Consider the following 13,241-nt stretch of genomic DNA (forward strand, 5'->3'; position numbering starts at 1 on the left):
CTCAGTGCCAGCGCAGCTCTCTGAGCAATAACAACGCTTGGGAGGTTTGAGTGTTGATAGCAGCTCTCCTGTCTCCTGGTAGCAGTCCTAGGCGGAGGAGGGGAAAAAAGGAACTTGTGTTATTCATGGAAAACTTTCTGCTGTTTCTTGTGCAGTGTTTTAGATCTTTGTATGATTTACTATCCAGTGTCTTCTGTAGGTAGAGAATGACTTATTGGAGGTAAAAATTGAGATAATCACTAATGGAAATGGTAGGGAAAACTTTTGAAGTGAACTTGAGGTGACCTGTAATGGAGAGCATGAAGATTTTGAAGTAAACTATAGCAATCAGTTGTGCACAGGTAGGGAAACCTTTGGGGGTAAAATACAAGGTCACCTCTAGGTGAGGGAATGAACACTTGTTGAGGTAAACTGAGTGAATCAGTTGTGGAAGTATTAGTAAATTCTGGGGGTGAAACTTGATGTAACCTCCATGGTAGAAAATAAATGAATCTTTTGAGGTAAAAAGGAAGTAATCAGTGTTGGAGAGGCAGGGAGATTGAGAGTAAACTTGAGTCTGTAGTCCAGAGAATGAACATACTGAAGTTAAATGGAGGTAGTAACTTGCAGACAGGGAAAAAATGTGGGGGTCAAGTCTGAGGTAATCTCTAGGGGAGACAACATTTTTGAGGTAAACTGAGGCAGTCACTAGGTGACAGGTTGGACAAGTTTTGGGGGGTAGAAATTCAAATGACCTGTTGGGCAGAGAATGGACATACTGAGGTGAATATCAGGTAATAAGTAGTGGACAAGTAGCAATAATTTTGGAGGTGAAAGCTGGGGTGATGTGTGGCAGGGAGAGCGTACATCCTGAGGTAAAGTGAGACAGTACTGGAAAGATAGTGAAATATTTCAGGGTAAAACTTGATGAAATCTCCAGGATAGAAAGAGAATATTTATAGGTCAAAAAGAGTAAATAGTTAGTGGGCAGGTAGGGAAAATACTGGGGGTAAAACCTGAGGTTATCTCTAGGGGGAGAGAATGAACATAGTGAGGTAAAAATCAGGCAATGACTAGTGAATGTTAGGGCAATTTTGGGGGGGTAAAACTGGAGCTAATCTCCAGAGTAGTGAATGAATACTTTCTTGTAAAAAAGAAGAAATCAGAAGTGCACAGACAGGGACAGCTTGGAGGGAAAATCTGAAGCAATCCCCAGGGAAGAGAATGAACAGCATGAGGTAAACTGAGGTAGTCACTTGCAGAGACACAGTGAAAATTTTGGGGATAGACACTGAGACATTCTGGAGGACAGAGAAAATTACTTTTTGGGGTAAAAATGGGATGATGGGTAGGGCAAAGCTTGTGGGAAAAACTTGAAATAATCTGTAGGAAAGAGCATGAGCATTTTGATGGAAAAATGAGATATTTATTCTTTGCTTCCCTTTGGGATAACTTAATCTGCACCCTTCCATGAGCAATTCCTTGGCTTCTCCTGGAGAAAACCCCCATGGCAGAGGCAGTGTGCAAAGGAGCCCAGAGCTGTGCTTGGAGCAGAGAGTGCTGAGAGCTGCGTGTGCCTCTGCTGCCCCAGGCTGGCAATATCCCCATGGAACAGACTGGGCAAATGGCATTAGAGGAAGCACAATCCCTTCCTGGAAGAGGTTTTCTCCTGTGCAGATCAGGCACAGGGCAGGAAGGGAACTTTGGAGATCAGCTGCTTTCCCCCAGAAAGCATCACTCACACCAGCATGGATGACATGACCTGTGCCCACTGCTCACCATGCACCTGGCCAGAATCAAGAGCAAAGGTGGGTTTGGGTGTGAGCACTTGAAAGAACTTTGAAAGAGAAGCAATCACCTTTTGCTGCTTTTTTCTTTCTTGCAGATGCTGGGATTGCCTCTGGGCACATGTGCTGAGCTCTCCCTGCAGGGAACTGTCAGCCCTGAATGCCTGTGCAATAACTGCAGCTGCCCAGGCAGACACAGGAAACTATTCCACACATGAAATTGCCATGACCCAAGGCACTCCTGGAGAGAGAGTGTAGAGAGTTAGAGCACTGATCCTGCTCCCTGCTTTCCCAGTAGTGCATGAACATGATTTCATCCTGATCCTGAGAGCTCCAAGGACAGTAACAACTGAGGTGCCACTGATGCTGCCACTTTCTGATGGGCCTGGCCCAGAACCATAGGCCAGCAGGGGTCTGTGGGAGCAGTTCAGTTCCCCCTCCCTTCCTGCACTCTGGGCAGTTCCAGGAGCCATCTGATCCCTTTCTGAGGTTGCCACCACAGCCTAAGCTCCCCCCCCCACTGGGCCATGATGGCATCTGCATTCCCAGAGCCAGCGAACGGCTCCGGCCCTCGCACCACTGCTGCACATCAGGCCGGGCTAGGGGAGCTGAACTAAAGCCTGGAACTCTCAAGGGTAAACTGGCACCACAACCACAAACCTCCCTCACTTGAGAGTAAAGAGGTGTCCCTGTATTTACACATGTCCAGGAACAATACTCCTCTAGAGCAGTCGTGGATTTACTTTTTTATCAGTTGAACTGGCACTGCTGCCACCTGATGCCATTAAATTCTCCATCCCCACAATCCCTGGTTCCCCTTGGCTGTGGGGTTTTTGCTGTCCCACAGTGAGTTAGGAGGGATCTCTGGCCAGCCTTGTTGCCCAAGAGCATTCAAAATCCTAATCCTCACTTCTCTGACTACTGAATACCTTAAACGCCACTCTGCGTTGTGCAAAAAAGTGCCTTGGTCCCACTGGCAACTGCACATCTCTAACAGCTGTTCTCAGTTATTCCAACTGAGTAAAATAATTATTAAGGAAAAGAGGAACCAGTTAAACCTAACAGCTTTTGCCTGATGTTTTCCTCAGGAATGAGTTAGGAGCTCAGTAGCAAGGCCCTCAGACAGGCACAGTGTCTGATATAAACTATATCTGTGCACACATAAAAAATAGGTTATATATAAATAGATAGCTATATGCCCTAATATATAATACATATTTATATTACAGAGTTATGTAAGGCATAAATATCTGCCCTACATATAACCAAAAATATTTATCACCAACTACCTCTAAATTACCCCCTGACCCCTGATGCTAGGAATGTAACATTTTTAGGGATCCTAAAATCAAACATATGCAGGAAAGTAAACCATGATTTTATGCCATTAATTCCAAGATGTTTTCCTGGATGTGTGCTGCTGCGTCTGTTTTTCTGTAAGATCTTGTGCCTTATCCCTGAAGTGCACTCAGAATTGTCAGGATCATGAAATCCATTTGGGATTTTACTGTTGCTGCAGTATCCAGTGAGATGAGTTTTTTCAAAATTATTTCTCTTGGACCGAGCACATCTCCTCAAGTTCCTTCTCACTTTCTGCATCCTGGAAATTCAAAAAGGGAAAAGATCAATGTACAGCTCAAGTGAAACAAATAAAAAGCATCATTTCCCTTCTTTCTCTCCAACCCCAAATCAGTTTTTAAGCATATCATGGAATCCTGGAATGGTTTGGGTTGGAAGGAGTCTTGAAGCTCATCCAGTTCCACTCGCTTCCACTGGGCCAGGCTGCTCCAAGCCCCGTCCAAGCGTGAGTCTGAAAAACCCCAAACAAGTCCCAGATCTAGACAGCCCACTGGAAGAAAACCCAAAATTAATTAGAGCAGCAGAGCCTGGCTTCAGTCTGGCACTTCTCCTTGACAGCACACAGAGCTGAACGGAGTGGTCAGGGCACACTCGAGGGCAAACTGGGAGAAATCACGGCGGGGTCTGCCCTGGGATGGAGACCCAGCGCCGTCCCGCTCGCCCCCCCTCCGGCCCCAGGGTGGGTCGGTCCCCGCAGCGCGCGCCCCTTCGGCCGGGCTCGCCCACTCTCCGTGAAGAGGGGCGGGAGAGGGGGCTAAGCAGAAGCTGCGGAGACAGGATCCCCTCATGCCGCTTCTCACCGTTGAAGTCCCCGGTGTCGGCCACCACCGTGGTGTGGTGCTTGAGCTGGTCCAGCGCCGACTCCACCTTCTGCCGCTTCACGGGGGACACCGACACGTCCGCGGCTCCGGGGGACTCGCGCGCCCAGGAGGGACGGTACGTGCCCGAAGGGCACCGGCCCGCGCGCTCCCGCCGCCCGCCGCCAATCCCAGCCTGGCTGGGCGGCAGCGGCCAATCAGGAGCGCGGACAGGAGACGGACGAGGCCGCGGGAGGGAGAGCGATTCTGATTGGCTGGTTCGTGAGGGCCGGGCGGGGGTTCGCCTTGGCGACCGTGACGCCGCCATCGTCCCCGACGGAGCGTATCGGGGGAGTCTCCTGGCCCCGAGATCTCTCGGGCCCGGAACCTCCTGTCCCCGGAGTCTCCGTGTCGCCAGAACCCCCGGCAGTCTTCCCCGCGGCCGCTACGGCGCCCGACCCGCCCCTGAGCCACCCGCCCCTCGTGGCCGCGCGGGGCCCGGGCGCGGCCGGTGCCGCAAGGTGGCGGCGGGCAGCCCCTGAGGGAGGCGGCCGTGAGGGAAGGCTCGGGGCCGCGTCGGTGGTGCCCCGCTGCAGGAGCTGAGCGCTCTGGGCTCCCTTCCCCGCCGTTGTGGCAAGGTTCGAAATGGTTTATCGAGTGCAGCTCCAGGCGCTGAGAGAGCCCTCGGCCCAGTAAGGCAGGTGTTTTGGGCTCGTGGTTCGCCTGAACTTTATTTAGGCTGTAAAAGAGGTGATCTTGTTAGTGTGGGCCCACTTGGAAATTGTACTCTCCAAAACATCTACAGAAGGAATTACCAGTTATTTCAGCTGTGTAATTTAATTGTTAAGGAAAAGAGAAGACAAACTTTTGCTTCTGGAAACAGGATGGCTCTTGGCTGGAAATGTTGGAGAATCCGTGTAACAGGCTCCTAGTCATGGGGTTATGCTGTTCCCTCTTTCTGTATGGTTCCACTTGGGACAGCTGCCACAGTCGTTCCCCTTCCAGAGAGGCAAGAATGTGCTTTTGTGCAGCCTTCTCATGCTTTGCCCCTATTCTTAAGACACAGCTATCCAGGCCGTAACATCCTTCCTGTTGAATGTCAGTCCCCAAACCCAAAAGGAAATGTGTGGTTTCAGACATTCTGCTGAGTTTCTGAGACTCTCAGTGACAAAGCATTATGAAAACCCAGTGAAAGAGACGGAGATGGAGTTATAACTTAACTATTTTAATAAATCTTGTACAGTGCATGGTTATATCATTGTCTCCTTCGCTCAGTTACATCAATGTACAGTACTTTATAGCAGTGTCTGCAGGCAGTACAAACAGAACAGATGCACAGCTCAGTCGCGTGGAAATTTGTAAAAGTGGCCTCTGCAATAAGGTCTACTGAGCTATTTGTTTTAGGAAGTGCTCCTGTGGCTCCCGGCTTTACAGAGCTGTCATGTACACTCCTGTTAAAATCCCAGATAACCGTAATTCCCTGTGATTTGCTTTCCTCTACACCCCAGGACTAGAAGATGGTGTGTTTCCTAGCTCAACATTCGTTTTTATTTTCATTTTAGAAACTTTTTCGCCTCCCGTGCTTGCCATCCTGCCTCCCATCTCCACCCTAATCCGGAGCCAGGGCTTCTCAGGAGGATTGTCCTCTTCATCCCTCCCTGACAAGGTGAGTGCCCTTCTCAGATCCTAGCAGGGCTGTGACTAAACCCAGGATCCTCCCCTGCCTGCACCCTAATTCTGCTGGTGAGAGCAGTGTCCTGTTTCAAATGAAGAAAACAGATTATCCATTGGAGACGCTTAAGAATGAAGCCAAAACTAAGGTGCACTGGTGTTCTCAGTTTTAGACATGAGCTCCCCAGATGCTGTTTTAAAGCTTTTTCCATTAAATGTGCAATGACAGGCACAAATTTGGACGAAGACTCAGCATGTGCTGAGAGAGAAAACCCAGCTGTCCCTGGGCTGTGGGCAGCTCTGGAGCTCTGTGTGCTTCACTGCTTTGCAATCAGATTGGTCTGTCAGTCAAACAGAGCTAGAAATGCAATGTGCCAAACTTGCTGTGGACAGGAACTACGCTGCTTGCTTGAGTTTTGAAATGGTGAGTAAATTTTGGAAGCATAATCACTTAATTCTGCTTCTAGGGAGAGGGATTTTCCTCACCCCTATTTACAGATTGCTATATACAAATGCACATAACTTTATGAAGGAAAACGGGAAGTAAAGAGCAACACCCTGTGCTAAATTAGAGGGGTTTTTTTCTTGTGGCCATTTAATTTGTGTTAAACCTGCCTTTCCCAGTGTGCTTTGGGGTTTCAGCTCTTTGGGAATCATTTCAGCTGACTTTTTGCAGTGAAAATGTGAAGATGGGGACAAGTGACCAACACCCTGGGAAGGGCTGTGGGTGTGCCTGGGTCGGGAGCAAACGGTCAGGGCTTATCTTCTCCTGGTTTGAGGCCCGGTTTGGCAACACCACCACAACATTCCAGTGCAGGATCCGTGCCCCAGGGAAGGGCTGCACAGCTGCCCCGAGCCCCAGCCTCTGCATCAGCAGCGGTGGGCGGGTGGAACTCACCTATTTCCAGATTCAAATCCCTTTGTTTGTCACTCCTGCTCATTTCTAGGCACTGAAAGCTCATTTCAGCTGTTCAGAGATAGCACTAGCTGGTCCATGGATTTAAGGAAGCAGCCAGACTTCGGGAATGTGTGTTGCCATTCTAGCCTTGTCCAACGAGGGGGCACAGGGGGACAGGACAAGGACAGGCAGTTGTCACCGGCCCTGTGCTCGTGGGCTGCAGGGGACACCTGCACTGAGGAGGAAATGGAAATGGAAATAGAAAGGGTTAGGTTGCCCAGAGAGGTCATGACTCACCATTCCTGGAAGTGTCCGAGGCCAGGTTGGACAAGATTTGGAACAACTTGGGCTTGTGACAGGCATTCCTGCCCATGGCAGGGGGGTGGAATGGGATGAGCTTTAATGTCCTTTCCTTAAACCTAAACCATTGCAGGGTTCTAAAGCCTTATTCCTCTGGTCCAGGCTCCAAGCCTTGAGGCTGGCCTCTCTTGTGCTGTGTGCCACGCCTGCTCTGCCAGGGGAGAGTGGGGAGCAGGGGACAGCCCTCGGAGAAAAGCTTTGGGGGTCTTTTTTTGCTTGAAGCCAGCCCTTGTACATCCAGCCCCGTGTGAATCCTGCTCTGATCGCATGCACGGAAAATTTCAGTATAAAATATATAGTTATAAAAAAAATACTTCATGCAAAATTAAAACACCTTTCCCAGTGGGACATGGTCTTATTGTCAACCCTTCCCAACAGTGTTCAAGGAATTGTCACTCTGATGGCAGCTGGACCCCAAGGGGAGCTCTGCTGCATCTGGCCTGGGCCAGGAATCATTGCTTTCATTCCCTTTTTTTCTGCACTACTTAGGGCTAAGAGCTGAAATAAAGCAGAGAGACTTTAATTTGCAGAATCAATCCTTTCCTGGCGGCGCTTCGTGATTTCTTGGAGCTCCGACTCCCCTCTGCTTTTCTGGAATGGAAACAAAACAGGCAGTTTGGATTTGAACTTCAAGCTGCAGTTAAGTGACAGTATTTAATTAATGCTGTAAAAGTAGAGCTAGTTTCAAAGAGATAAGTGATATCAGTAAAAAGCAGATTAATTAGTGGAAACAGGGGGATCTTACAGATTTGCTCAAAAGACACTTCGGAATTTTTACGTGTGTTTTATTGCTGGTGTAGGTTTGGTTGCATTTTTTTTCCCCACAATTGTATTTTTTAAAATGCCTGTTTAATGAGCTATCTGACGCTGCTGGTACAGCCCCCATTCCAGCAGGAATTATCCAGAAAAATGCTTACCTCCAACTGGTTTTTCTCCACTGTGATCTTGCTGTAGACTCTGTTTCCCTCATCACTGCACACCTTCTTCAGCTCCTCTCTGTTGAGGGAGAAGAGCTGAGCTCCGGTGAGGATGCCCAGGTGTTCCACGGTCCTGGGGAGACACAAAGTAGGGAGGTGACGATTGTGCTGCACGTGGCCTCGTGCCAGAGGTGAGGAGTTGGAGATGGGAGGCCAGGAGCTGCAGTGGGACCATATCACGGGGCCCTGGGGCTGTTCCAAGGCGGCAGCTGCAATTCCAGTAGCATTTCAGGCCTTGGATTTAGTTAGTTAACTGTTTATCTCCAAGAAAATATTTATACCAGAGAAAGGGAGTGACTTTGGGCTCTGAACATTCTGGTTATAGAGCCTGGATTGAACAGGGTTGAAATCTAATTTGCAACACAGGCTCTGTAAGTAAATCCAAGTGGCTTGTCCCAGGTGAGATGGTGCCGGTGGCCTCCCCCGCTCCTTCTCCAGGGAAGGACGAGCATTGCACGTGGCAATAGGGCAAATCTTACTCTTTGCTGAATGACTTGGCCTCCAGCCAGGCTTTGACTTCTTCAGTGCTGGATTCAAAGGTGAGGGGCACGAAAACTTGCTGAGGCTTTTCCACTTTGAAATTCCTGTGGGGAGGCTGAATTTTATTGTTTGTGATCTTCTTTAGCAGCTCGTCGTTCAGCTCATCCGTTTGGTGAATAAGTTCTGTAGAAACAAGTAGGGAATGAAATCAAGTCTTCAGTCAAAAATGCCATTAAATGTTTGTGGGGAAACTGTAAGGCAAATGGGGATGTGGCTCAACATTCTTATTTAAATTCAGCCCAGAAAAGTGATTCCCATTTTCCTGTGCCCCTGTGTTGCCATTTATTTTGCTCCCATCACCCCTTGGCTGTTGCCTGATGTGGAAGCACAGTTCTGTGAGAATCTACAATTGGAGGTTTGGAATTGAGACCTTCTCAGTCCTCTCTGCTGCTTCTAGTCACTAATTTGCTGATCGCAGAGCTCCAGGTTTTGCTCCGCAACAGAACAGAAGCGGCAGGAAGCACAAACTGGGAATGAGCAACACACTCATGATGGGATGAGCTTGAAGGTCCCTTCCAGCCCAGGGCATCCTGTGCTTCTGTGAAAACTCCAGTGACTCTTCATCCAGTATCGCTTTCCCCATGAAACTCCTGAAGACTGTGGAGAATAACTCAGTGATACGAACAGATTTGTGTCCTTGTATTGTGGGGCTTCCTGTCGTCCCAGAAGGGCTCCTGCTTCCAGGAGTGGACAGGGTGGGATAAGGGGTGAGGTGAGCAGGGCCCCTGATCTCTCTCCTGCTCTGTGAGCCCCACAGCACGTGCAGGGTGAGGGAGTGATGCGGATCTCCTGTTTGGCCGGGAATTCTGTGGAACCACATGAAGGAAGCGGCCAGGCGGGCACTGTGTGTGCCGGGAGATGAGCAAAAGGAAGTGAGAGAAAGGGATTGACCTGAGCTGTTCCTTAGACACACTTAAACATTTTGGAAGAGAAAGGAAACTCTCTCCTTGGGAGGAGGAGGAGGAAGTTAGAACTGGAGGAAGGAGGCATGGGGTGATCACTTATTGCCCTGCTCGGCCCGGGCCGCCCGAGAGCCCCGGCGGTGTCACAAGCCCCAGGGCTGCTCTCTTGGCTCTTGTCCTGCCTGGAATGGCCTCCAGACACAGTGCTGCTCCATTGCTGTGATCAGTAAAAGGTGCAGGGGAGCCCCTTGGGCAGGTCTGGTCCCCCGAGCGCCCAAACCCAGGGGAGCCCAGAGTGGGACACACACGTGCGTTCTTTGGCGTCCTGTGCAGAGTGGCGCGACAACATCTCAGTGCCCCACTTATCCCCGGCGTAGCTGGCAGGCAGCTTGTGGGTTGGGCTGGATGGGCCATGGCCCCTGGGGCTCAGGTCTCCTTTGTAGCTCTGGTTAGACTGGTTAGAAAGGGAAAGAAAAGTAAGAATTTTTTTTGGTCGTTTTTAATGTTCTTAAGCTTTCTGCCTCACACCCACGGAGGGACAAACTGCCGTGTTCTCCTTGTGCTGATGTGGGGCTGGGGAGACCTCAGGTGGAGCTGCATGGAAGAAGTTAATTTCTGGGAATGAAGAACCCAAAGCAAAGTCTGAAGTTTGCGCAAGGGAATTCCTAGTTGTGCCAAACGTGTTCGATCTCATTGGAAGGCAGAGCCTCACTGCTCCGTAGCTGGGATGTGAAGCGGGACCACTGCCAAGGGCCTGGAGCGGACTGGAAAGTTTTTTGACGTTTTGATTAAACTAGCAGGGATTTATCCAGAAGCCTGCTGGGCCGCCTTAGGCTTTGCCCAAACGCTGCAATACCAAAATGGGGAAGCAATTCCATGCTTCCCTAGGGTGTTTAGAACACTCCAGCTCCACATTTCTGCAGTGCAAGTTGCAGTATTCAGTTAATTCTCACTTAGATGGTGTTTCCATCTGCCTCCACTCCAGTAACGTGTTCCTGGTGCTGAACTGAACTGGCTGAGGGAAGTGTCCATCTTTAATTTAACCCCCAAGAAAAATCTTGATGTGGAAAAATATGGAAAGCAGGAGGCTGGTGCACAAATAGGAAGGATAGGCCTTATTTGGGAAGACGATCGTAGCAAAATGTGAATTTTATCATAGGAGACTCAGGAATCTCCTGGCTTTGTCTACTTCTGAAGGTCTGTCCTGATTGGTGCATAGTATCCTAAGAAATCAGGGAGGTCTAATGACAACATTATTCCCAGAGGCAGATTGTGCCCTGCAGCTGATACCAGTCAGGTATTACCTGACTACAGACCTGTTTGAGCTCTTCCAGTTTCACCACATCCAGGATATTGTACGGAACATAACCGGCCTGCCCACTCCGGTTGAGCAACTTCCACCACTGCTTATTATCTTCCAACACCTGAGAGAGGGACAAAAATAAATCTGCTGTGGGAAAATGGGATTTCAGGCATAAACAACCAGGATATAGCGGGGCCGAACCATCCAAAAGGTGAAGTTGCCAGAAGGACATCACTGAGGCCAGGAGCTCTAATCAGATCTGTTGCTCTCAGATGCAATCCAGGACTGAAACTTCTCCTGGAAAGCATCAGAATGTATCGTAAGGATGAACAGGAGAGCACCTCTGCGTGCTGAAGAACTCATAGTTCCTACATAATGTCCCTGTTTCTCCAGACCTTTTTTTCCTAATGACTGAGTTTCTGATGTCTTTTTGCATTAAAATAAATAATTAAATAAATAAAAAGCCACATTTTGCAGAGAAACCTTTTCCTCAGGTCACAGATCAGTGTCAGCCCAAGTCACGTCCCACCTTGTCCAGCTGCCAACAGTGCTGCAGTAAGAGAAAGGTTATGAGAAAGGTGCTTTTCAGAGAAAACAAATCCTCGTGGAGGAGGAAGTGGTGATAAGGAACCGACCCAGCGGGGGATGAGCAGGGCTCTAGAGCGAGTTGTTGTCCTCCCTCCTCACTGTGGTTAAAATGGGACCGATGTCTTTGAGCTGAGGAAATGACACGACACAGCACAGGCAGCCTGCTCCAGCTTTGGGTTTGAGCAAAGCTTTGTGTCACTGCTGAGATACCACCAGGGAAAATGGAGTTGGTGCTTGTTGCTATCCCGAGCTCTCTCCTGCCCCTGGGGGACACACCTTTTCCAGGAGCGGTCACGTACCTCCAGGATTTCATCCTTCAGCACCGAGAGCTCACTGGCGTTTCGCGCGGTGAAATCGTAGCGGATTTTGGCAAATCTCTTGGGCACAGCCACCCCCTGGGCCTCGAAATTCCTGCAGAAGAGAAGTGGCCTGAAGTTCATTAACCTGAGCTAGACTGTTGGAAGGACTCTGTGTGGAAGCTGGAATTGTATTAGAGGATCATCATAAACTAAAAATATATGTGACAATGTGGCCAGATTGCAATGAATCTAAAGACAGGACAGGGTTGGCTCGAGCTCACAGAGCTGCTGCCTCCAGTGTAAACTAACCGCCTCGTGAAAGCAAATGGTTTTTCACAGACATTATTCAAATAAAAGGGGAAAGGGGAAAAAAAAACCCAACCAAGAAAAAAGGAAGGTTCCCATTAGCAAAAAAAGCCTACATGAAAAAGTGAGGTTGTGAGCTATGGCCGAAGGGCCGAGTTTGGTGCTGATTCTCAATCAATTCAGCAAATGACAGTGCAATGATGCAACTGTTTTTTTAGTCAAATTTAGTCCTGATTCTTCACAGTAATTTGCCTCAAGAAAATGAGCCCCATATCCTTTGGTGAGTTCCCTGTTGGCTGAGGCCCAGACCTTCAGGCCGTGACTTCTCAACATACTTGCAGTGAGACTGGCTCCCTCTTAATTGCTTCTTTTTGAAGTATGGTTTGTCACTATCATCCTGCTGAAGATGAACAGGGCTGGTGTCTCATCTTCATGTATTCTTCCCCCTCCTCCCCTCTCCTTCTTTTCCCCTTTTTCACCTCTAAATAAATTTCTTCAAGGCGATTTAACCCTGGGATAGTCTAATCCACTTTAGTCCTTCGTGGTCCACCCTCAGATAGATGTGTTGGCACAGAAGAAGTAAGGGTGTTCCTTTAGGATCTGATACTGTAATAAAGGGAAGAGAAAGATGAAACAGGCATTTCATGTTTGTCTGTTTTCTCTCCATGTCGTTTTGTGAACATGTACTCACACTTGGCCAAGAGTAGTGCATTCAGACACTGAATATGAGTGTTGAAGAGGGGACTGAGAAGGAAGAAGCTTAGTGTTCTGCAATAGGAATTATGCTTTGGGGATTTTACGAATTGTTTCCCTCTTTTTCACCATCATGCTCTTCTTGCACACTTCCTTGTCTTTTGCTATTGAGCGAAAGTCTGGAGGCTCAGAAAGCCCAAGTTTCATCTGAGAAAGATTTCCTGTGTCAGAGAGAACGGAAGGGATTCTGTTTCCATCCTTTCATGCCAGGAAGGATGAACTGCCTGTATCAGGAGGTGCCGAATTGGTTCTGGGTGCTGCTGTAGCTCACAGAATTGCAAGACCCAGTGCTGCAGGAGTTCAAATAACAGACCGGTGGAAAGGCTCAGGGGCCACAAGCTGTGCTGCATCTCTCATGGACTTGCAAGGAACCTCTCCTTTGGTGTCTGTGCAAGTGCTGGCTGATGTGGGCACTAGGATTGCTCTTTTAATCAGGCAGCTCCAGTACCTTTCAGAAAAGAATTTTCATGGCACATCATGAGCCATTAATCTCTTGACTAACCATAACATTTCCTTACTCCTTGGTTTTACAGCATTACTCAAACACTGACATTTGTCATTTCACCAGCCATCTCCCTTGACCTCTAGCATCAGGCACTTGCAGGGGGAAGGATCTGGTCTCACAAATATTTTCATACTCTGATCTCTGTGATTTATTAACCATGAAGTTTTGCCTTCAGAACTCAAGATGCCATTTCAAATAATTTCATGTGCAAAAGTCG

This window comes from Coloeus monedula (assembly GCF_965178545.1).
Source record: "Coloeus monedula genome assembly, contig: HAP1_SCAFFOLD_96, whole genome shotgun sequence".
In the NCBI taxonomy this organism is placed as follows: domain Eukaryota; kingdom Metazoa; phylum Chordata; class Aves; order Passeriformes; family Corvidae; genus Coloeus; species Coloeus monedula.